This window comes from Neopsephotus bourkii, unplaced genomic scaffold (assembly GCF_033783945.1).
Source record: "Neopsephotus bourkii isolate Nb327-2 ecotype Australia unplaced genomic scaffold, CSIRO-AGI_Nbou_v1 NB_1292, whole genome shotgun sequence".
In the NCBI taxonomy this organism is placed as follows: Eukaryota; Metazoa; Chordata; class Aves; order Psittaciformes; family Psittacidae; genus Neopsephotus; species Neopsephotus bourkii.
Window position 1 is genome coordinate 8,490,695 of NW_026901776.1, and position 22,012 is coordinate 8,512,706.

At 45.8% G+C, this 22,012-nt stretch overlaps 1 protein-coding gene across 3 annotated transcripts in view; it reads left to right on the forward strand.

Annotated features, from left to right (window-relative positions):
* Positions 1-2,810: 2,810 nt before the first annotated feature.
* TJAP1 (tight junction associated protein 1) overlaps positions 2,811-22,012 on the forward strand; it is a 38,337-nt gene continuing 19,135 nt past the window's right edge. For 2 of the 3 annotated variants that reach the window (XM_061365915.1, XM_061365913.1), the window contains exons 1-2: positions 2,811-2,988; positions 4,021-4,095. The gene's annotated coding sequence lies outside the window, so the exon portion shown is untranslated. Of the gene's footprint in view, positions 2,989-4,020; positions 4,096-7,513; positions 7,989-22,012 lie in introns of those variants that run through there. The other variant, XM_061365916.1, reaches the window with a different exon arrangement.

Below are 22,012 nucleotides of genomic sequence, written 5' to 3' on the forward strand. Positions count from 1 at the left end.
ATGCTGTTGGTTTTGTGCGCTGAGCTCCTCTTGTACTGACATATCCCAGAGTGCAAGCTCTGCTCAGAACGTCTTGGTGTTTTTTGGTTTTGGTGGGCTCAGCCCATCCATGAAACCTCTTCTGTCTTTGAGCATTTCCCAGTTGAGGTCTACTGGGGGATCCTCTGAGCAGCTGCAGTCAGAGAAGCAGCAGAGAAGGTCCCTTCAGAACTGCGGAACCCGCGCTGGAGGAAATGGGACTTCACGCAACCCTAAGGCAGGTGGCAGCCTCCAAGCCACCAAAGGGTGGTCTGGCATCCACCATCTTCCCTGCTTGACCCGGGTTGGTGAGGAACTTGAGGAACCAACCCTCCACTGCCTTCTTTTGGTGGGGAAACTTTATTTCTGGCATTTAGTTCTTCACTAGCCGAGACCGTAGGTACTTCAGAGGGATTTGTCCCTCCACAGGGTGGCACCTGCCCCTCCAGGGATTCCTTTTATACAGTTACAGGGGTCTATATAAAGTGCTGCCAGCTGGAAAGTATTTTGAAGAGATTCCTCCCTGCTCTTCACTAAGGGTCATAAATTCAGCTGGTATTTGAGAGAATCTCAAATGTACTTCCAGGACTGTTTGCTTTACATCCGCCAGAGGCCACTTAAAATAAAAGGATTATTGGGAGTCAAGTGTTAGATTACCTGGTGCTTGTTAATTGCGCTGCAGAGGCTTTAGCAAGCAACTGGCTCTAGCAGAGAGCAGCACTCTGGTATGAATGGTGTTATATAAATGAACATAATGTAACCTAACGTCATGCTTCCACATCATGTCACATCTCTGGGCTCAGGGCAGTGGTGAGTCCAGTTCACAAGCATACCGGATACAGGAAAAGGCATGGGGGATGTGTGTGGAGACGGAGTGGGAATCAAGGCCTTTGGGATCTGAGGAAGGAGTGCTTTTCAGTGCTTGGGTGTTCAGGCATACCGAGCCCAGTTCCTGTCTCCCTTTGGCTGTATGGCCTTGGGATCTGATTTTGAGAAGGGCTGAGTTTAACGGAAGCAGTAAATGCTGAGAGCACCTGAAAATCAAACTCTCTGCTTCCCGCAGGGCTTATTTCACCTAGACTTGCAAGAAGCTTGAAGTCCTACTTTGACAGGTCGCCAAAGAAAGCAAAGGACTTCAGCCATTGCTGCCATCAGTGCACATGCACAGAAACCTGAACAGACCACAACTGTGACGGCTCCAAGGCAGCAAGGCCTGATGGAAATGAGAAACCTCATCAGCTATGAAAATTTCATCAGCTGGTGCTATGGAAGCAAGAATCTGGAAGTGCAGAGCAGATGGGCAGCCTGGATTCTTGAAGCCATTGTCCTTCTGATTGTTATCTGATGCCGGCATAGGGAGGATTTGGAGAATTTATGGGGGCACAAGGACCGCAGGCTATCTTGAAATATCCCTGCCTGACACGTGGCGTGGTGCAGACGCGATTGCTGGGTGTGCAGCAGGGGTTTTTGCACAATATTCCCAAGGTCATGGAAGCAGGGTCCTGCTGAGCATCTGTCTTTTATTGTGTAAGAGAGGGGACTGTGTGTGCAGAGCTTGCAGCGCTGCAAGCTGGTACTACCTGAATGCGAACCTGAAGGCTTCGTAAACGCTGCACATCATCCAAACACTATCGTGACTGTTGTCAGCCACACGAATTTCCTCTGGAGTGGGCTCCAATATTTACCATGTGAATAATCAATTCAGGAGATGTTTGTGAAAGAAACGATAGTAGGAAAAGGGGGCAGAAGGTGAGCAAGTCCATTCACCAGACACTGGAGGCAACAAAGTACCTGTATGAGGTACTCGGAGTGGAATAAACGGAGCAGCTTGTTTCAAGATTAAAATGTGTTGACTTCTTGAAGTCCCAAGGCCAGAATAACAGAGTGGAAGATTTTGCAAATGAAGACCAAAGCACGTTACTAAATGGCATCCAGGTTGGACTAGCCCTTGCTCACCTTTGACTAGAACACACTGTCCTCAGCCCCTCTGCTTTAAGAATGCAGCAGTTGTCCTTGAGGCTTGTACGTAGATTTGCCGATTTACTCCCCCCCCCCCTTCTCCTCGAATGGAGGACCCTTCCCTCGTGACAGGCTGTGATGTGCTGCAGTCTGTCACCGTGTTTCTCAGAAAGTGAGGCACATAACAAGGGGAAGGAGCTAACCCTGGACATTGGATCCCAGTGAGTTGTCCTGGCTGGCAAAGACCTGGAGTGGGTGGATCACTTTGGGGTCCTAAGTGCACCCTCAGGCTTTTTTCTGCCATCCTCATCAACTCAGGGGCTGAGCTGCCTCTTTTCAAGGTCTGCTCTCAACTCTGTAACCTCGGAGATGGCCGCTGCGGTGCCCAAAGGCTGCAGCCCGGCTGCTCAGCTGTAGCCTCCAGAAGCACAAGGCAAGGTCTTCATCCTTCCCCAGCCGGGCGAGAGGCCTCTGCCAGCGCAGTGCTGCGGACTGCAGCCGAGCAGCCGGCGGGCTACCCCGTGTACCTCAACACATCTGAAGACACCTCACCCTGCCAGCTTCCCACCCGAGGGCACGGGGTCCCGGTTAGCCGCTCTGCCCCTGTGCCATGCCCTCGGCACCGCCTCCTCCCCCCCCCACCTCCGGCATTCAGGTTCGCTCGTCCCGACCCGACCCTCCCCCCCGCGCGGCCCCGTTGGTTTCGTCCCGTAGCCCCTCTCCCTCGGCCCGCCCCTCTCCTCGTGTTGCCGCGGTGACGGGGGGGACGCGCCGCGCGCCGCCACGCCTTGCTCCGCCCCCTCACGTGCTGGCCGATGACGCAGCTGCGCTGCGGCGTGGGGATTCCGCCGGATTACCCGGCGTGCCCCGCGGCAAAATGGCGGCGTGAAGCGAGAGCGTGGGGCCGAGCCGAGCGGGGGCAAAGTTTGGGGCGGGCTCGAGGTGGGGCCGAACCTTGGCAGAACCGGCCGCAAAGTCACTGGGAGCCCGGGCGGAGCCGAGCCCCACCGGGTCAGAACCGGGCTGGGGCCCTAGGGGCGGGGAGCGGGGAACGCGACCGGCTCGGGACTGAGCCCGGGCCCAGGCGGGGCCCCCTGCGCCCCCGGCCTCGGCGGGCTTCCCGGGCGGGCTTCCCTCCTTGTTCCCGTGTGTGGGCCGGGGTCGGGAGGAGGTGTCGCGTTCCCCGAGGGCTGCGGGTCTGGGCTGCTCACACCCTGGGCAAGGGCAGTCAGCCAGGCGGGGTGGGGGGCGGGTGGTGGCCGGGTGCGGGAGTATGGTAGGGCCACAGCCACGGCCCTGAGGAAGAGGCCGTCCCCATGGGGAAGGCTGGTAGTACTACTGCCTCTGCCATCAGGGCTTTAGGGAGCTCTCATTCCTGGGGGAGAGACCTGTGGTGGGGAGCAGCACAGGTATGGAAGCAGCAGGCCAGGCTAGGTCTGTGCAAGGTGTAGCCTTGTTTGGGTGATGGGAGAGCTAAGTAGTGAGGAGATGTGAAAGCAGTATCTGTTCAGGGAGCATTGCTGAAGTAGGGGCTGGAAAGTGGAACAAGTCTGCGCCAGCATGTGTGTGTCAGAGAACCAGAGTATCACTGGCAGAGGCAGAACTGGAAGGGAGGCAGTAGTACTTGTCTGGTGCCAAATCTGGCAGGGGGGGATGGGAAATTTTCTACCAGTGTGGACACCTTCTCTAGTGGAAGAGATGCTTCCTGCTGTAGAATTAGTGAGTGGACCCTGGGAACATATGAAGAATCTAAAGAAAAACAGGCAAACAGTAAATACTGAACTGCATCTTGCTTTGGGCTTGAGCACACTGTATGGAGCAGGGTAAAAGATCAACTGCTAATAAACAGATTTGTAGATGTGCAGGAGATTGTATTGGTAGGCATCACAGTGTGCAGATGATGTGCAAGTCTGGCAAGGCTGAGAATGACCTAGATCTGAGAGATGCCAGGTGTACATTGTCCACTGAAAAGAATCATCCATCAAATGTCAATAGTTCTATGCCAGCAAAAGCTTTTCAGAGGTATGCATCTCTGTTTTACAGATTCAGAGAAAGAACTGAGATAAAGGGCCTATATAAGAGGAAGCAGTGGGTCCTTGTTGAAGCACCAGACAGCAGGTAAGAAAACCAGGAATGAGCTGATGCTGAGTCAGACTGCATTCTTTTGATCCCATTACTTTTTTTTTTTTTGAGGATATGTGAACTACATACCTTAAAAAGTGTCCTTCTCTGTGGTGGTCTCTGCATCATGGTAGGCTTGTGTTGCATGCAATGAGAAGCCAGGGGTGTCAATGAATTGGAAGCGACCCTGAAAAATTCATTTAGAGCTCCTGGGAGGAAATTTCAATTAAAGCTGTAAGCCAGTGCTCATCACATGCCACCCAGAGAAGCAGTCCAAAGTCTGCGCTGAAATAGTCTGTGTAATCACAGGAGGTGCCAGAATCCCAATGAAATCCTTCTGACGATCTGCTCTTCCCATAATTGCAAGGCTAAAGTTAAGTAATTCTAGTGACCCTTTCTTCTGTTAGATTATTTATTCCAACCACGTTGTTTTTTCCACATGTATTTTAACTGATCCCTTGATGGTTGCTGCAGGTGTACTGCTGGCCTTTCTATCCTCTCCTGAACTCACTGTTGAGATCCAATTTGAAGGAGCAGCTATTTGGTACCCAGCAGCTGGTCCTTTGATCATATCTTTCAGGACTTATCAAATCACGTAGTACAACTCCTTTTCTTCACTTACTGAATCACTGCAGAAGGTGTATGTATCCCAATAGTGCTTTGTATACAGTGTGTTTCAGCTTCTGGATTTTAAATCAGCATTTAAGCAAGCAGGTCTTAGCTGTGGTATTATGAGCTTTTGACTATCCATTTCTTCCCAGGCACACAGTGATCTTGAAATCATGGGAATGTATTCTGGCAGGGCCAGCAGAGTTCCAAAGTGCAAGCCATGGCTATCTTCATCTTTAATATTAACAATGCAGTGGGTCAGGAGGGGAAGAATTACATGCCAAGACTTGTTGCCTCTTCAGACCAGCTTTCTGAACCAAAGATGACCTCGCATTCTTTTCCAGTCTGTTTCAGGCTGTTTGTTGGCTGCTAAGTCACTTGCTTTGCAGCTTTGAAGCCGTGAATTCTTACCTCTGCTACCTGCTCTAAATACAATCATGTGACATAGTATGTAGGGGAAATAGACTACAGCTATGAAAGAGGTATGGTATTTTGCAGGTCACCCCCCTTTTTGTCCCAGAGCAGGACAAGTAAAGTCAGATGGGATAAATTTTGGTCAATGTGCTGATGTGAGTGGTGCCAGAGCTGTCTTGGAGAAAGGGTTTGTGGTGTGGCATATAAAATGCTTTTAAAAATATGAGGAAAGCCAAGCTGTTTGAAAAATAGGAAAGTAAACAAGTTTCAGTAATATGCCACTGTATTTTTCAGTAATTGTTTGAAATAGACTCAATGCTTGTGAGTTCTGGAGGTGAGCTCCCTAACCTTTTAAAACGTCTGCTGTGTTTTATGGAGGGTCGACTGAAAACTGGACTCTGGGATTTCTGTGTATTGACACATCTATAGCATGATCCCATTAAATAGTTCTGGAGATCATAACAAATTAACAGTGTTGTGTACTTGTTAGCAAGGGTCTAGCTTTTACAGCACAGTGTGACAAGAGTAATGTAGTAGTGGTTAATAAACCTCTGCCATTCATGTTGCTGGGAGATGTACAATATGTAGGTGTCTCGATGAGTCTGCATATGATACAGATTGAGAACAGGATTCCTCTGCTAAGAAATGAAGATCTGGCTTTTTAGCTTATCTCTGCTCTTTTGACTGGGTTGTCAGGAACTGGAATTGTCATAATAGAGCAGAATTTCTTGGCTGTTCAACTTAGTTGACGCTTTGAGATTAAATTTAAGGCCCTGAAGCTGTGTATATTCATCTCCTTGCTTGAAGACTTTGGCTGGGGAGATATCTCCTTTTCATGACACCTTGAGCTATGGACAGAGTAAGTGCTTGTGGCATTTGTGCTAGCTGTTTATATTTCAAGTCACTAATAAGTAGGTAAATATGATCCTCTCTTGAGGAGGATCCTTTTTTACGTAGGGCTGCAAAGGAGCTATGTCCGTAATCTGCGCAAATAGCGCTGATGCCTTAGGGCGTGAAATTGTCCATCCTGTTTCCCTGCCAGTTCCCCTACCTGAGGGCTTTTCCTTAGATCTAGATTGGCTGAGTCTGTAACTGTAGTAGGAAGAATGTTACTTTTAAAAACTGAAGTACCTTAACAGCTGGCTGGAGGGGGAAGGGTGACCTGTGGGCAGAATTCTGAACTACAGTGTAGGGTACCTAATTTCTGACAGATTTATTGTGTGGGTGTGTTCAGGTTGTTACTGTTTCTTGCTCTTCATTCTTTGGTTGCAGTATACAATTGATGCCCATCTTATTGGTGATTTGAGGAAGAGTTCCTTAAGTGTCTACAAGATGCTTGGATACTGTGGTGTTGAATGCTTTAGTAAAGTTCAGTGGAGGAAAATTATATTCCAAGCTATGACTTCAAAATGAGGCGGCCTCCTGTGTGATCCACTGTCCTGGGTATTCTGTAGCATGGTGAAATTGCTATAGAGTGGAAGTCAGGCCCTGCCTTGTTTAAGACAGCTAGGCACTTTGAGATTCTCTCCATTCTTTACCTTCCCAGGAGCTGTTTGCTTGTTTCCCTGGCTTTTAACACCTAGCTGAATCTTTTTGACTTAAATTGATCTTCTCTCTTTTTCGCCCCACAATTTGTTCAAGACTTGGAAATTGTTCTCTTCATGTCAGGATGGTTATGTATGGTCTTACTGTTTATATCCTGGGACAGAGAAGGTTGAGGGCAGCAGCTTGCAGGCTGGCTTGTATTTGGAATGACATGAGCCACCCTCTCTGGAGTGTTGTACCTGCGAGCTGTGCTTAGGACGGAAATGGCATGGAAGGCCCTGTAGGAGTGTGAGAATAACACTGCAATGGTTGGAATGCAGGATAAGCATCACTTGGGTGGGCTCAGTTTTCCTCTGCTTTTCAACAATGCAGGGTGGCAAGCCTGAGGAAGACTGCTGTGCAGAGGTGAAGGAGCTGGAATGTATTCTTCAGTTGAGGTGAATGCAATTCAGTGAAACTGATAGGCATCAAACTGAATAATGATTTTAAAGTATTTTCACATGATGTCTAATCTGTGGAAATTCACTACCACATAATAGCACTGAGGCTAAGAGCTGAGCGGGATTCAGAAAGATCAAGCGCTTATGAGTGGAAACGTTCAGACTTGCTTTAGCTAAAGAGCTTGCTTTAGAAGGTGTATTTTTCAGACACAACCCAATCTCTTAACAGGTAAAGGTTTGAAGAAAGGGCAGTTTGTTCCATAATTGTCCACTGAAGCTTTTTGCTCCATCTTTTAAACCACCTTGTATTGGCCCACATCAGAGTCAAGGCACTGAATCACATGTACTTGCTGTTAGGTGGCCACTAACCTTTTTTTTTGGTGATAACTGCATCAGTTAAAAAACCATCAGCCAAAACACAAACCCACAAAGCACTTCAGCTGCTTTGATTAGGCCTGGTACTTGAGGATTTTAAGCTGGTGAAGAGCAGGGTCCTTGGAGAGATAGTGCAGTCCACAGATAAGGACCATCTTGTTCGTGAATGTGAACACCTAAGTATTGTGTCTTCATGCTAAGTTATCAGGGAAAACGCTTTGTGCTTCCTGCTGTTGCTTGTAAAAAGGAAAAGAATGAGTGGAGTTTGGCCTTTCCACGTTGCAGTCTTGTAGTGGACTTTAGTCCAGAGGGCAATTGAAATGAAGGGCTTTAAGGCTGTTCGAGTGAGATCCAGTACGTCATAGTGTGAGCCTCAGCACACTAGTGTCTGAGAAGACACAGTCTGTGTCCTGTGCTCATGTCCAATCTATGTTGAGGATCAAGAGAATCATCAGTGCTGCTTAGTCAAGTAGGCATAAATTCAGTTTGCTGAATAGGCTAATAAAGGTAAGTGGCAGCGGTATGGAGGCACATGTGCAAAGGTGTATGTTTGTAAGGTTTTCCTAAATGCAAAGGGAACTCCTGAAGATAAAAGTGTGCATGAGGGGATTCTCTGAGCTAGGAGCAGGTCATGCAAACCTTGAGATCCCTGTGTGGGTGCCCTTTCTATGGGCTGTTCTAGGAACAACTGTGCTTTAGGGTAAAATGTAACCCTTTTGTGGCAGGCGTAATAATGGCTGAATAAAGGGTTACTGATGTTCACAGAGGTTTTGTGGTGCTGAGAAAGTGAAATGGGTCAGGATTGGAAAATAAGGTTTCCTGCAAGGGTTAGGCTGGTTTTCAGGCACGGAGAATGTGGCTTGCTGCTAGTGGCAAGAGAGAACTGGTTTAAATTTCTGATTTCTGGAGGTCAGCAAATTCAGAACTGAAAGTCCCATAGTGACTACTGTGTCTTTGCTTGAGTTCAATATTTGTATTTTGACTCCATGATAAAGCTGGCTTTGGCAATGCTGTGGGAGTCATAACTGGATTTTCTTACTCTTGTGTTTAAAGTCTCAGCTGCATTAAAGTAACAGTCATGCATGAATGGTTGTGAAATTAAAAGGGACACATGGGGTAGTTTCTTTAACTGTTGGAGAATTATACTGAGGCTCATAAACAGCCTTACAGCATTTGTAACAAAATAATGTAAGTTTTTCCTGAGATTAATAATTAGATAATCATTATGGCAGTAAGATTTTTGACCATTATTTTAGCATATGCCACTCAGGGTAAATGTTTTTAGACTTGGGTGCACAAGCTTTCTACAGCTCCCAGAGATGTCTTGTTTCATTATCTCCTAAATCAGATTTCATCCTGCAGCTTTGCTGTTCATTATTGAGGGCTTGGCTGCTCCCCATTGGGAGGTGACTTGAAATCTGGTCTCTTTCACATAACTTAAAAGTGATTGCAGTTAGTTCTACTGTCTGTTTTTTCTTGTGTGTTTTTATTTATAATTTTTTCCCTTATGGAGAACTCTTCTCTTTTACGTGTGGGAGATCTATACCCAGTGTACTGTGTGCACAGCCCTTTGAAGGGGGGAGACGGGGGGGGGGGAGGGGAATAAAATAATGTGAAATGACAGGATATTTGTTTAAAATTAAAATCATTTTAAGTAACCTTTCTTGAGAGTGGACTTCAAGTTCACATCCTACCTTTAAGTGGTTTTGTTTTGTTTTTCTGAGCAGAAAGTGTCTCATGCACTAAAATATGCAAAATATATTTCTTGAACTTTTAGAATTGAATTTCTAAGCATTGCTTGCACTATGGTTATGTAAATACCATGAAATGAAAACTGGTCAGAAGGACTTTCTCAGGTGACTGCATTTTGCTAGGGATACACTCTATAGCAGATGTTTGTGTAGGCATTCAATCCAATTTCTTCTTGGATTAGTGCGGAGTGTCATTTTTGGGAAGCTTCTCGTACCAGGTTAGATTGATTCCTGACAGCAAATCACCCTTGCTGGGCTGCAGAATTTCTGCAGAGTCTACTTATAAGTGTATACATTTTCTCTTGATTAGATGAAGCCTTTGTAAATAGGTCCCAAGGTACGTCTGAAATGGCTATAACAGAATTCAGTGTCGTCAAGGCTCCAGCTGGATGGGTAGAGTTGTATTACTATGCAGCTTCAGAGGTGATTTACTACCCGACTGACAACTTGCAATATAAACATTAGTCCAAGCATGATCTTGTCCCAAAACCCCGCCTGCACAGGGAGCCAGGAGTCTTCCTGCCACGCGCCATAAATCGTTTACGGTTTGCTCATGCTCGTACATTTGAAAACCAGCTGTGTACTGGGGATTAGCAGTTTGCAGAAGGCCCGTGCGGGGCTAAATTAGGGTCTCTTGCCCTGGTGGTGAATGCCGGTGTCAGAATAGCGGGAGTGCCTCTCTGCAGTGGGAGGAGGCAATTTACTCTAGGAATGGGATGTGGATGCAGGGTATCTGTGAGGGTACAGCAGCCAGGGGAGAGCACTGGATTGCACTGGTCAGATGCCTGGCTGATAGCTGCCCAGCGTGGTAAAAGATTGAACAATTAATTGTTGACTGTATGTCTTTTAAATTTTATTTATGTATTTATTATTTCTATGTATTTTGTATGTATAGTGTGTGTACACACAAAATACAAGCAGACTATTTCTGTCTTCTAGAAGCTGAAGGAGTTTTGGGGTCTTTCTTTTACGTTGTGATGAGTGGTTTCCTTTTTTCTAGCCCAAGGTAGCAGAATCAAATTATATGTAAGGCCATCTGGGGCTTCAGAACTAATTTCAGCTTTTATAAGAAGTTTCACTATGTCACTTGAATTTATTACAGCTTTGCAACTTCATCTCCCAAAGTAAGACTATTTTTGGGCTGCCTATGATAATTTAAATCACCTCCTGGAGCTTCTAATGACTAACTTGTGTTTATGGTGAAACCTCCCATTTATCCAAACCCTGGAAGCACAATCTATTTGATAACTCTTAAATGTACGATTCTTTTACATTCATGCCTAGTACATCAAAGCCTAAAGTCAGTTGGGACCTTCAGGTCTTTCTGTAATGAGGAGAATATGCAGATTTTGCTGTACAAATGAGACTAGACAGTACAGATACCTCCTTTGTGCTGGCTGAAGGACCAGCTGCTGAGTAAAGCAGATAGAAGCAGATCATTTTTAGCTGGGTTGGTGTTGCCATCAACAAATTCTTTCTTGGGTGGGTTGGGTAAGAATCTGGGTGGAATGTGTCATCAGGGTGCCCTCTCCTAGATGGACCAGCTGAACATAAGTGCTTCCAGACTGTACCATGAGCCAGTGGGCTCTGGGTAAAGCAGGAGATTTGTTTCCAAAATGACACAGTCAGAAGTTCTTAGTATTTTGTTGAAGCTGCTGCACAAGCATCCCTCTGAAATAAGGCTATTTTCCTGTAGCTTCCTTTTCTCCTCCCTGTCATAGGTTTGGGGAGAGTAGCTGGAAGAGCTCATCCTAGGCTTGTTTGAGCCTAGGATTTGCCTCCATTTTTCTTATTCCTTTTGGTGAAAGGCTGTACAGTCTGTTTGATTCTGTGCTTTGCTGAGATGGAGGTCAGATAGCACCACATGTGCTTGTGGCTGTTTATGTGGGCATTTGAGATTTCGAAGGCACCTGCTAATGAGTTGTGGGTCATTTCATGTCAGATTGGCAAGTTCCCATCAGGCTGTTTTTTTGTTGCGGCAATGCATATGGACTGTGTATGTTTGGGGATCCCTATTACCTATCTCAGATGGAGAGGGCTTTCCTCCTGTTTGCTGCCTCCTCTCTTGCCACAAGAAAAAAATAATCATCTGATTCTGGTGAGCTGTAACCTCCAGATGGAACGAGATGTTTTGCTGTTACTTATATAGACTTTCCAGAGGTTAGAGAGGGGCGTGGGTATGTGATTGTATTTAGAGCTTTCCCTCCTCCTTGTTTTTGATGCTGCTGGTGGAATTCCCCCTTCCCTTTTTCTTGGAACTAGTGTGAAGGAATTGCTGTCACCCAGAGAAGAATCTGCTTTCCTCAAGGCCTTAGCTCTCCAGGTTGGCTTCTGCTGGTAGTAGTTTGTTTGTGAGCTTGCATTACTCAGGTCTTCTGGATCTGAAGGGAACAGTCTGGGGCACTGGAAATCTCGACTCAGAGATGCTGGGATAGAGAAGGGAAGGAAAGAATAGAGTTAGCAATACAGTTAACTTTTTCCCGCTTCACCCCCCTCCTTTTTTCTCCGTTTCCTCACCTGCCCAGCTGTGTAGTAGGTTAGCAGTACGTGTCTGTTCTTATTCTTATGAAAGTAGACTTTGTTCTCTGAAGACTGCTAATCATGCCCCATGGGGGTGTAATCAGTTATAAGGTATTTAATACAGTGCAGGCGGGAACAGGCCGCCTGGCCGGGCTGGCAGATTGCAACACTACAATTATAAAGGGCCCCTTTCCCCCACTCACCCGCCCACCGGTGGCAGGATGCGGGTTGTACCTTGAAACAATATTACGCCTATGAAAAATAAAGGCGTAGTGGGGGAAGGGAGAGCAGAGGCTGAAGAGGCAGCTCCTGTTCTGGGAAACAGGCAGACCTACGTTCTGTGAGAGCTGCAGTCATTTCAGGTTGCACTGTTGAGACTTGTGGGTGTTTGGGGTTTGAGCCCTGTCACCATCAAAGCGGATTACACAGAGATGGCCCTTGGCAGCCTGTAGAGCAGCAGGGCTTCCGTCCTCCCTGAAATGGGTTTTCTTGTGGTGGCTGGGGTTGGAGAGGTATGGCGTGGTTAGAAGTGGAGGAGCCCTTTCTCCTGCCTGCGATGATTTAGACACCTAATCTGTTTGGTGCTTTTGTAAATCCTGCCAGGCTTCTATTTATATCTTTGGATATAAATCTATTGGTAAATCTGGCCTTTCATGCTGCTCTTTTCTGAGTACTGGAGCAGCTTAACCTTACTGCCTTAGAAGGGAGTAGGTGGCTTGAGGCCTTGCATTTTAATGGGTTTGGGAAACTTTACTGGACCTCATCTGGCCTGTTCTTGTTGCCTAATACCAGACCATTCCCCTTGGTGAGGGCCATGAAATACACATATGGGGTGTGGAGAAGCTGGGTCATAGCCTTATAAACCATCCGTGCTCCAGCAGCCTGCTGGATGCATTGGCATGTTTCTGGAGCTTGTGGCTACACTAACCTTTCCTCTTCCAAGTTCTCCAGAGATTACAGTGTTTCAGCCCGTCGTTGGTGCTCTTTGAATTTGCTGAGGCTGTTTTGTGCAGTGAGGGCTTAGGTCTTCCTCTCTGTGTGTTCTCTTCGCTTCTTAGAAAGTAGGAGAGAATACGTGTTCTACTATATCCATTTGTGTTAAACTGTTCCTGTCATTTTTGCCTCATGAAATCCTGCTCCTTTATGACATCCAGAAGTTCAGAACCTGCTCTGTAAAGCACAGCAGATAGAATCTCTTTTTTTTTTTTTTTTGGCAGCCTTTTGAATATTGGTGTAGATTCAAGTGGGATATATTCTTGCTACAGCACTTGTGACAGCATTGGCTTTCCTGCTTGGTGCTGAAAGAACACGGCTATTAAGTCTCACAGTTGGCCTTTAGTGCTGGGCAGTGAGGTTTTAGGAGTGGGTTGATATTTAGCTGTATTACACGAAGTGTGTGCAGATGCAGAATGTGGAGGGTTCACAATACAGCATTCCTTTTGATGTCTTGAGAATGCTGCTGCTGACCACCTCCTGATGCATCCTATGTTCAGAATAACTTCATGTTTGGGCACTGAGTTCTCTGGAAAGCTTTAGGATTTGCAGGGTGCCACATGAAGGAGGAGTAGTGTTTTTTCTTCTGACTAGAGTCTGTGACTCTAGAACAGTGAGGTTCTGAGATGAGAGGTTACCTGATGTCTGGGGCTTTTGTATGTTGAGTCTCTATTCTCTTGATCACATAAGAGACTAGGTATAAGTGCTGTGAGGGGAGAATAATGTACAACAAAGATCAGATCTGTGTCTGTGCACAGTGGGGACAGTGTTTACAAAAGGATTTTGGGGTAGTAAGGAAGTGCCTGCATCTCAGAAAAGCTGCTTGACGTACGGTAGAGTGGTTTTCTGGGGGTGGAAAAAGGCCTGGATCCTTCTAAGCATCCCTAATGCCTGAAGTCCACTTCTTACTCTGTTCTGCTCCCTCAGCTCAACAAGTCTCAGTGTTATCTTTGCTCCTTGTGTTATAGGAAGAGTCAGGGAAATTCCCTTCCCAGGCTACTGCACAGAGCTTTTCCTGTCCTGGACTGTGAACAGGAACTTGGTGGCAGCTCTCCTCCTGCCCATGACTTGCATGCCCAGTTGGTAACTCTCCTGCCTTGTTGTTGCTCTTCCACATGGCTGAAGAAGTTGCCTGGAGAAATCAAGGAGTCTCCCACACATGAATTTGAGGCTGAAGCTGTTGTTGGGGTCCTGGCAGTGGCAGGGCTACCATGTGTGGAGAGCGTGGCGGGTGTCAGTGTGTTGGGTGTGTGGGCTTGCTGCTTGTTTTCCTTCCCTGCCTGGTGAGGAATGCAATGTGTTTGCCTTCCTTGGCCTGTGGTTGCAGCTACATTCCTGCACTGGGAGTCAGCAGAGCAGCGGGCGGCGTGCTGTTCATGCCCTCTAGCTACATGCTTTCAGCTCCACATCAAAGGTGTGTTTAGTGTGTAGCTTGTGCCATTCTTGGCCACACCTGATGGCCTGCAGGCATGCAGGAGGCGGGGTCTGGCTGTGTTTGCAGATGGCATTCAGGGTTCAGACTTCTTGCTTGTGGAAAGGCTGGAGCTGAGTCCATGCTAAACAACCCCAGGAATGCAGCGGGAGAGCTGAGCGGCACAGTCACTCCAGGGGCATGTCCTAGCAGCAATGTTTCCTTTATAGCTGCAGCAAAATAAGTCATGCCTGTTTCTCCAAAGGAACTGGCTGTTTGCTTGGGTGTGTTGTAGGGTTTAATTTACACCGATAAGGCCAATTAAGGTTGGCTCATCCCCCCTGCAGCCTCTGTGCTCTTGGCAATCAGTAGATGATTGAGTGGCTCGTGCCATCAAGGTCTGCTCAGTACAAACTGTGCATGAGATGTCTGCTTGGAGATGGAATGGCTCTGGGATTTAACCTGGGCAGGATTGCTTCCCTCAGTTGATGCGTAAATGTTCTTACATGTATACGCTGCAGCTGAATTGCTCCAGTATCTTCTGGAAAAACTTCATTTTCTGGCTGGCGCCTCAAGAGATGAGGATGGAAAGCTTGGTGAAGGATGGCAGATCAGGATGCAGATGCATTATTTTGGGATCCTTGACATGATGTCTGCGAGAAAGTGTCAGTAGTTTCCTATGCCCCTGTCATGCAAGCCATCCTTGTCCTCCTTATGTAAGCCTGACACAGGGAAACATGATCACTTTTTGGCAGTATCGGTATGGGCAGACCACAGGCAAGGCTTGTGGAACGAACAGTAGAGCATGGTCTATGTGCTGAGTAAGTCATGGGCTGTTCACTTCATGACCCAATTTGCTTTGATCTCTGGGACTTGTAGTTTTCCTTCTGGCAGTTTTTAGTAGCCTGAAATTCTGTGAGCTGACAGTCACTTCCATATTAAAGTTAGTCTTTTGCAGAAGACCTCCCTACTGCTATCTTTAAACAGTAGCAGGCATGAAAGAATGGGTGTTCAGAAGTGCTCTGGCTTTATAACACACTTTCTGCTTTTAAGCTGTTGCCACAGTCTCTGGGTCGGTTGCTGCAGAGCTCCTTTTACCAGACCCGTTCATGCCACCCTTTGTCTTGCAGGTTATACATCATTACATTTCAAAGCAGGATCTCAGTGATAGGTGATTAGGGCAACATTACTTGTTCCAAAAGATTCTTACCATTGTGAAATGGTTGGAAATTATTCACATTGGATTCTCTTCTCTCTTGATTACGTATCAACTTTGCGTTTTATTTCAAACTAGTTGCCACTATCTCCATACCTGACTTTTAGGGCTTGGGTGTTGACAAGAAAGTGTGTTTCCTGAATCTTCATTTGCCTTCCTGTTCTGCAGTGCCATGCTGGACAGTATACCCTGTGGTAGCATGAAGCGTAGCAAAATACAAAAAAGTCTGAAAATGGGTTATGTGGAATATTATGATAGAACGTTTAAGTCTGTATAACAATTGGGCATTTCAGCTTTGCCATGCAATATAGGAGGTCTTGTTCAGGATTAACTACTGCTTCTGGTGTTCCTTTCTAATTGCCAGGAAAGGGAGTAAGGGAGTTGAAATGAAATGGATGTGACATTAGCTAAGGAGGAAGGAGGGCTGATTCTTGGCCTTTTAGTTCCTGTCAGTGAGTTTTAATATATTGTGGAGAGAAAGTGACGAGTTTCTTGGTTCGGCTTGCGTGCTGGCCTTCAGGAATCCAGATCTGCATGCTTCTGTGTCCATTCCCTAACGCCTCTCTCTGCCAGGGAGATGTGCTCCTCCGGCTAGAGCAGTAACCCTCACTAAGTAGCTAGATCTCCCCCTGGTGGGACCCGGAGCAGAAAGCAGGGCTTCGGCTGGACAGTAAAACTGCAATTGGTCTGATCCTAGGGCATCCTGAGACGGCAACAGATGTGGTGTGTCTGCAGTTGAGACATTCCTTAGTCCAGAGTCACAGACTATAGCTGAGCTCATGCAGCTGCATGAAGCTGAAGGCATAGTGAACAGCTTGCTGAACAAACACCTTATCTTTGCAACATCTTCCTGCTACATATTGGCATTCATCCGTGGTCTTTGCCCTTAGATGAGTGGTGAGCTGCTAAGTCTTTGAGAGGTTTAGTCTGACACTTGACCATAAAGAAAGTAGCTGAACACAGTGGCTTGCTTTCTTCAGGATAGCTGGGGCTGATTATTCTCTGCTCTCAGTCAGAGCCCCTTTGAGGATAGGTGACTTCACTTGCAGCTTGGCTATCTCATTCCCAGCTTGCTCTCTCAGGACCTGCACAGGGCTTACTTACAAGGGTTTCTACGGGGAGAAGCCCCATGGAGGTAAAGAGCTTGTCTTCGCTGCTGAAAAATGAGATGTTTTTCCTTAACCTTGGAATAATTAATAGGCTTATGCTATCCCAAAGGATAATGGTGGTAAAGACCAAGCATTTCAGTTTTACAAGAGCATTGCTAGGCAGAGAATGTAGTGCTAGTCTGGACAAGCTGACCTTGTGGTAAAACTGAAGTGCTGGGCCTTCACTGCAATTTCCCCTTGAGACAATTTATGATCATGATTAGCTCCAGCTGAAGAACCAGCACTGGTGACAGATGTGGAAGGAGATGGCTGATGAGAGCACTGACTGCTGCAAGAAAGGGTTGTGTTTGAGGGAAGAGCTGAAGCAACGCTGCTTGGTCTTAGGTGGGACATCTGTGGTTATCTCCTTCCAAGGGAGGAAGGTGAACCTAGAACGTATGATACAGCATATGGGAGAGACAAGCAGTGCAGCCTGTGTCTGCTGATGACAGGCAGCCTCTTCATGTACAGCCTGTAGGGCATCTGGTGGAGGTGTATGTCCCCTCTGCTGTGGTTAGGATCCTGCTGCTAAAAAATCTGACTGGGGCCCAGGTGAATGGGGAGAAAAGATCCATAGCCAGCTGCGTGCTTTATACAGGTCACCAGTGAAAGGTGGGTGGGTGGATCTGTTTGTTTTTCCTAAGCTGGATTAAACCATGTTGTATTCCTGTGACTGAATTCTCAGAATAGAATCAGCAGTTCAGTGGTGCTGAAGACTAAGAGAATCATTAAAGAAAGTCTTTAGCACCACCACCAAACACCCCCTCCCCCGCAGCAAACCAACAAAACCCGAATGAGGCAAACTGAGGCAGCTTAACTACAGGGCCCCACCACAAAAAAGAGAGAAGATGTTCCAGGGTTGCATTCTGCTTCAGGAGCCATGCTGCTCTATTGTTTACAGAGTTGAGACAAGTTTTGTGCCTGTTTGTGCCCCTGGCTCAGGCTCTGAATGTGCTAGGCCCAAAGCATGTTTTTGAAGGCTGTCTCCTTTCTTTGTTCTGCCTCTGTGGCCTGTTGAGACAACTGTTGCCAGTGTGTGTGTGTGTGTGTGTGTGTGTGTGTGTGTGTGTGTGTGTGTGCTCTACCAGTCCGCATCATGCCTGGATGCAGAGGGTTAGAGGGAGCTGATGGGGAATACTCAATGCGGTCTCCAGGGTAGGTAGTGGCTGTCACTTCAGTTAAGTGGAAGGCATCTGTGCCTGGTAAGAATCCTTCTTTGCAAAGGAGTCAGTAAAAACATCATTTGTAACCTTTGGGTAGGGAAAGTGTCAGGATATAATAAGCTTTGGGAAAAAGCTGTGACCCCCTTTCTCTTTTCTCCCTTTGGGTGGATAGGTGTATTCCTCTAATACCACTGTTTCTCTCAGTGCTATGCTGCTTTTCCTTGCCAGCTTATTATGAGCTATTGCTCATTGTAGGTGAAGCGAAGATCAGGCAGCTTGGTTGAAGAATGACCCTCACGCAATGCTGGAGCCTGTCATTTTACTGAATTACACTGACTGCTGTCTGTGTGCAGTGCTGTGGAGATCATAAAATATTTCTGTGCTAGTTCTTCCCTGATTAATAGCACAGAAGATGTCTCAAGTTTCCATGGCAATGCTTCTGAATGTGCTTCTGTCACCAAAGAAAGAGGGGGACTTTCAGTTGGTTATTAAGATTTGAGGGTTTTGTCTGAAGAAAGGAATAGTGGTGAGACTGCATGTTAGTTGTTTGCCTGCCTTAGGGTAGTGCCTCTGACTGATACATAATCTGGAAAAAGAGGAAGCTGACATTTGGCTAATGGCAGAGATGGACTGTGTTGTGCAAACTACAGCTGGACTCCTGGACACGCTTAACTGTTCAGCTACAGATGCAGCTGCACAATCACCCAACAGTTAAGCCTGTACCATTCTCTGCCTCTCACATCTGACCATCTGCTAGGGAAAAACTAATTAAACCAAAACAATTCTTGCTGGGATTAAACTCCAGCAGCAGAGAAAATTGAGTATAGTACAAATATTGTTCTACTACTGGATCAGGGTTGCTGTTTTATTTGTAACAAAGAATTGCAGGCTATTCAACTCAATTGCTGTCAGGTAGGTGTTTAGCTCATGCACACTTCCCTTCTCTTTTCTATCCCAGCTCATTCTTGGTTTAGGTGCAAGAAATAAGGCTGTGTTGCTGAATTTTCGTGCAGTTCCTTTCTTGTGACAGCTGAGGCTGTTTTTCTTTAACATGGAATTTCATGCAATAACAGTTCACAAAGCTTTTTCTTTTTTTTTTTTTTTTCCTACTAGTGCCTCAGTTCCTTTACTTACAGAATATAAATTGTTCTTGCCTTTCTCACTGCATGTGTTTATGGTGAACAGGAATTCTAGAGCTGGTGTGCGACCACATAACCTTATAATTGCTAGAAGCTACCAGCATGGATCTGAGACTCAAGACCAAACAGTTTATTGTGAAAATGTGCCCGCAGCCTTTTGAGAGTTGAAATTTACATCTCGTAAAACAGAAAATGTGTAAGTGTGGTTCCCTTAGCAACTGAACTGTTGTGTGTACCTACAGTCCATGTTGCCATGAGATCAGGACTTCAAAATAGCTCTTTCAAAAATAATAAATTAAACAGTCTTACAACTCTGGTTGATTTCGTAGTTGCTACTGGTACTCGGCAGAAGTGACAGCTCACTGTGTTGTTCAGAGCTGTGGCAAAATTTAGTTTCTGAAGGCCAATGAGGGATTTAGTTCTCTGCAAGAGGCTCGCAGAAGATCCTTTGCTATTTTGCATGCCGAACGTGGAAAACTTGTACTGAAGAGAAAGTTAATTCTGTATATGGTAGCCCAAAGATGGTAGTAGAAAGTGGCAGTGAGGAGGGGGTGATGGTTGTGTTGGTGGGGTGGATGTGAGGAGGTTGCAGTGAGCTTGAAGAGTACCAAAAAAATGAGGTAAATTAAGCCTTGATAGTCAGGAGGAGCAGTTCAGGTGCATTTCGAGAGAGGAACAGGGAAAAAAACCCCGTAATTTTTGAATTGCTGGAATTCAATTTTGACAAATACATTTCAAAGGGAAATGGTGTGGGAATTGAGGAGGTGAGAGGTCATTTTTAGAGTGTGAATTTGTAGCATGTTAAGTCTGTGACCTCAGACTTGTTTTGTGTATGTGCTTAACCTACAGTCAGCAAGAGAACTTCACATTTTGGTGGAAGAGGGACAGTAGTAAGACCATGCCTGGGGGCAGTTAGATAACATGCTCTAACTCCACACTCCAGTTGTCTCAGATAAGCTGTTGGTGAGCCATACCCTTAGGAATGAGCAAGTGGGAAACATTGCCTTCCCAGTGTCTGAACTGCTCCAGGTATGTTGGACATCAGCAAGCAAAAGCTGTGTGGGTGTATGGAAGGCAGGATACAGCGCAAGGATCTGTGGTCACCCTTCCCCTTTTGCTTGGGGAGAGTGGAGAAAATGTTATGCTCGTCTGAGCATTATGTTGATGTTTAGTTGGCACAAGGTTCAAATGTCAATACCTTTAATACCTTCATATACATTGTTTTATATATATATACACATACATATACATATATATACATATATAATATACATTGGTTAGCTTACACTGATTCTGGATGTCATACTGGGTATTCTAGAAGGAAAAAAACTAAGTGAACACAAAACCCAGCAAAACCCTTTTTGGATGCAGAAAAGGGGAAAAAAGGGTTAAGTTCAATATTGGTAAGGATGTTGCCATTGCAGGGAAGTTGATTTAACTTAATCAGATTAGAAACAGCTGTGATTATATTAGTTCAGCATTCTTGTATAGGCATCCTTAATTTAGTTTGTGTCTTGTATTTATTTAACTTAAGTTGATTCAATGTAGAGGGCTCTTAAACTGAATTAAGAACATTTACCCAGGAGCATTATACTGCTTTATGTTATTTTCTAAGTCAATTTAATTTAGTACCATGTATATGTAGACAAGACCTTGGGGAAAAATCTGATCCTTTTTATTACTTGCTGAACAGTATGTCATGTTTGGTTGCAGCCATGTGATTGTGGAATGAAAGAGCCTGTTGTGGTACGTGTTGGTGGAGGATGGGTGAACTGATAATTGCAAGCCTTTGTACAGCTTGGTCCTTCGTAGCCATAGTGTTTGATTAAAGTAGATCGCTCCTCCTTCTAAATTAGGCTTTTTCTTGTCTAGAACAGATGTGAGACTCCTGAAATGTTAAAGCTCCTCCTCAGCCTGCCAGTAAAAGAGCCTTCAGACCTGGTTAGCACACTGTGTATGCAGCAAAAGCAACATCTGAAAACTTTCACAAATGTTTAATGTTTCAAAAGGTTCAGCTGGCTGAGCAGACCTGAGCTGCACTTTTTCTGCAGCTAGTTAGAGCTTTAAAGAGATTTCACCCAATTTTGTGTCTGTTTCCCAGTCACTGTCTCCCCCCCCATATGTGTTTCAGTATGAATAGTGACTCACATACATACAGAACCCATGGCCAAGGAAGAAGTTACTAGAAGTACTGCAGATGTCACTTCTCTTGTTGAAAAGGATAAATCTCTAGTCAATACATCTTGTGTTTTCCTCTTACTGGTGAAGGCTCTGGGAACAAAACTGGCATGTGAATTACTCCCCAAGTGTGGTTGCACTGATAGCATTTCAGAATAAAGCTGGCTGCTGTAAACAGCCATTTCATTTATTGAAATTTGCTTTTGCCAGCACCTGCAAGCATCAGGACTGGACTTAATTCCTCTTCAACATTGCAGATGCACTGTAGGCTGGGTCACTGCAACAACTTGTCCATCTGTCTTCTGTAAATAGTGTAAATAATGCGCCCTGCTCCATTGTCCGGCTGTGTAGATACTACATAGTGTGTTAGCCATCTGCGCATTGCTGTGACTCAGACAGACGGGGTGTTTTGGAGAGTGTATTGAGGCAAGTACATAGGTTACAGCAATGAAGCATTCTCTAGCGTTGCTATATTCTCTGCTAACAGGAATGGCTCAGTGGCATTCAGTCACTGGCACTGAGGAGCTGGAGACTGCAGTTTTCCAGGACTTCTGAAACCAGGGGCTGAAACAAGAGGGCTGCTGATATTAGTTGCTAGGGTTGTATGAGACTTAGGGAATACTTAGGGTTATGAGTCCACTTCTCAGTGGTCAAAGAATTTAAGTTGTTTCTGCCTTGTCCTAATTAAATGCATTCTGATTTTATGCTCTAGGAAAGTAATGTATGTTTTCCACCCCACCCCCCCTTTTTTTCCCCTTCTGCACAGCACAGGAGCTGACAGAGGTCTGGGGATTGCTACGTACTGATTTTCTATAGAAATCTCCCTCCTTCACTTCTCTTAAAATGTTTGCTTGCTATAGCTGTTCCCTAGCTTGTGTTTGAGCCAAGCTTAAGGCCATGACTCCCAAATTTCCTTTGTGTTACCTACTAGCTTTTTGCCAGATGCATATTGTTAGAGTATCAAGAATTTCTTTTTCTAGCAGGGCCTAGACAGTTATTTTCAGGAACTGTT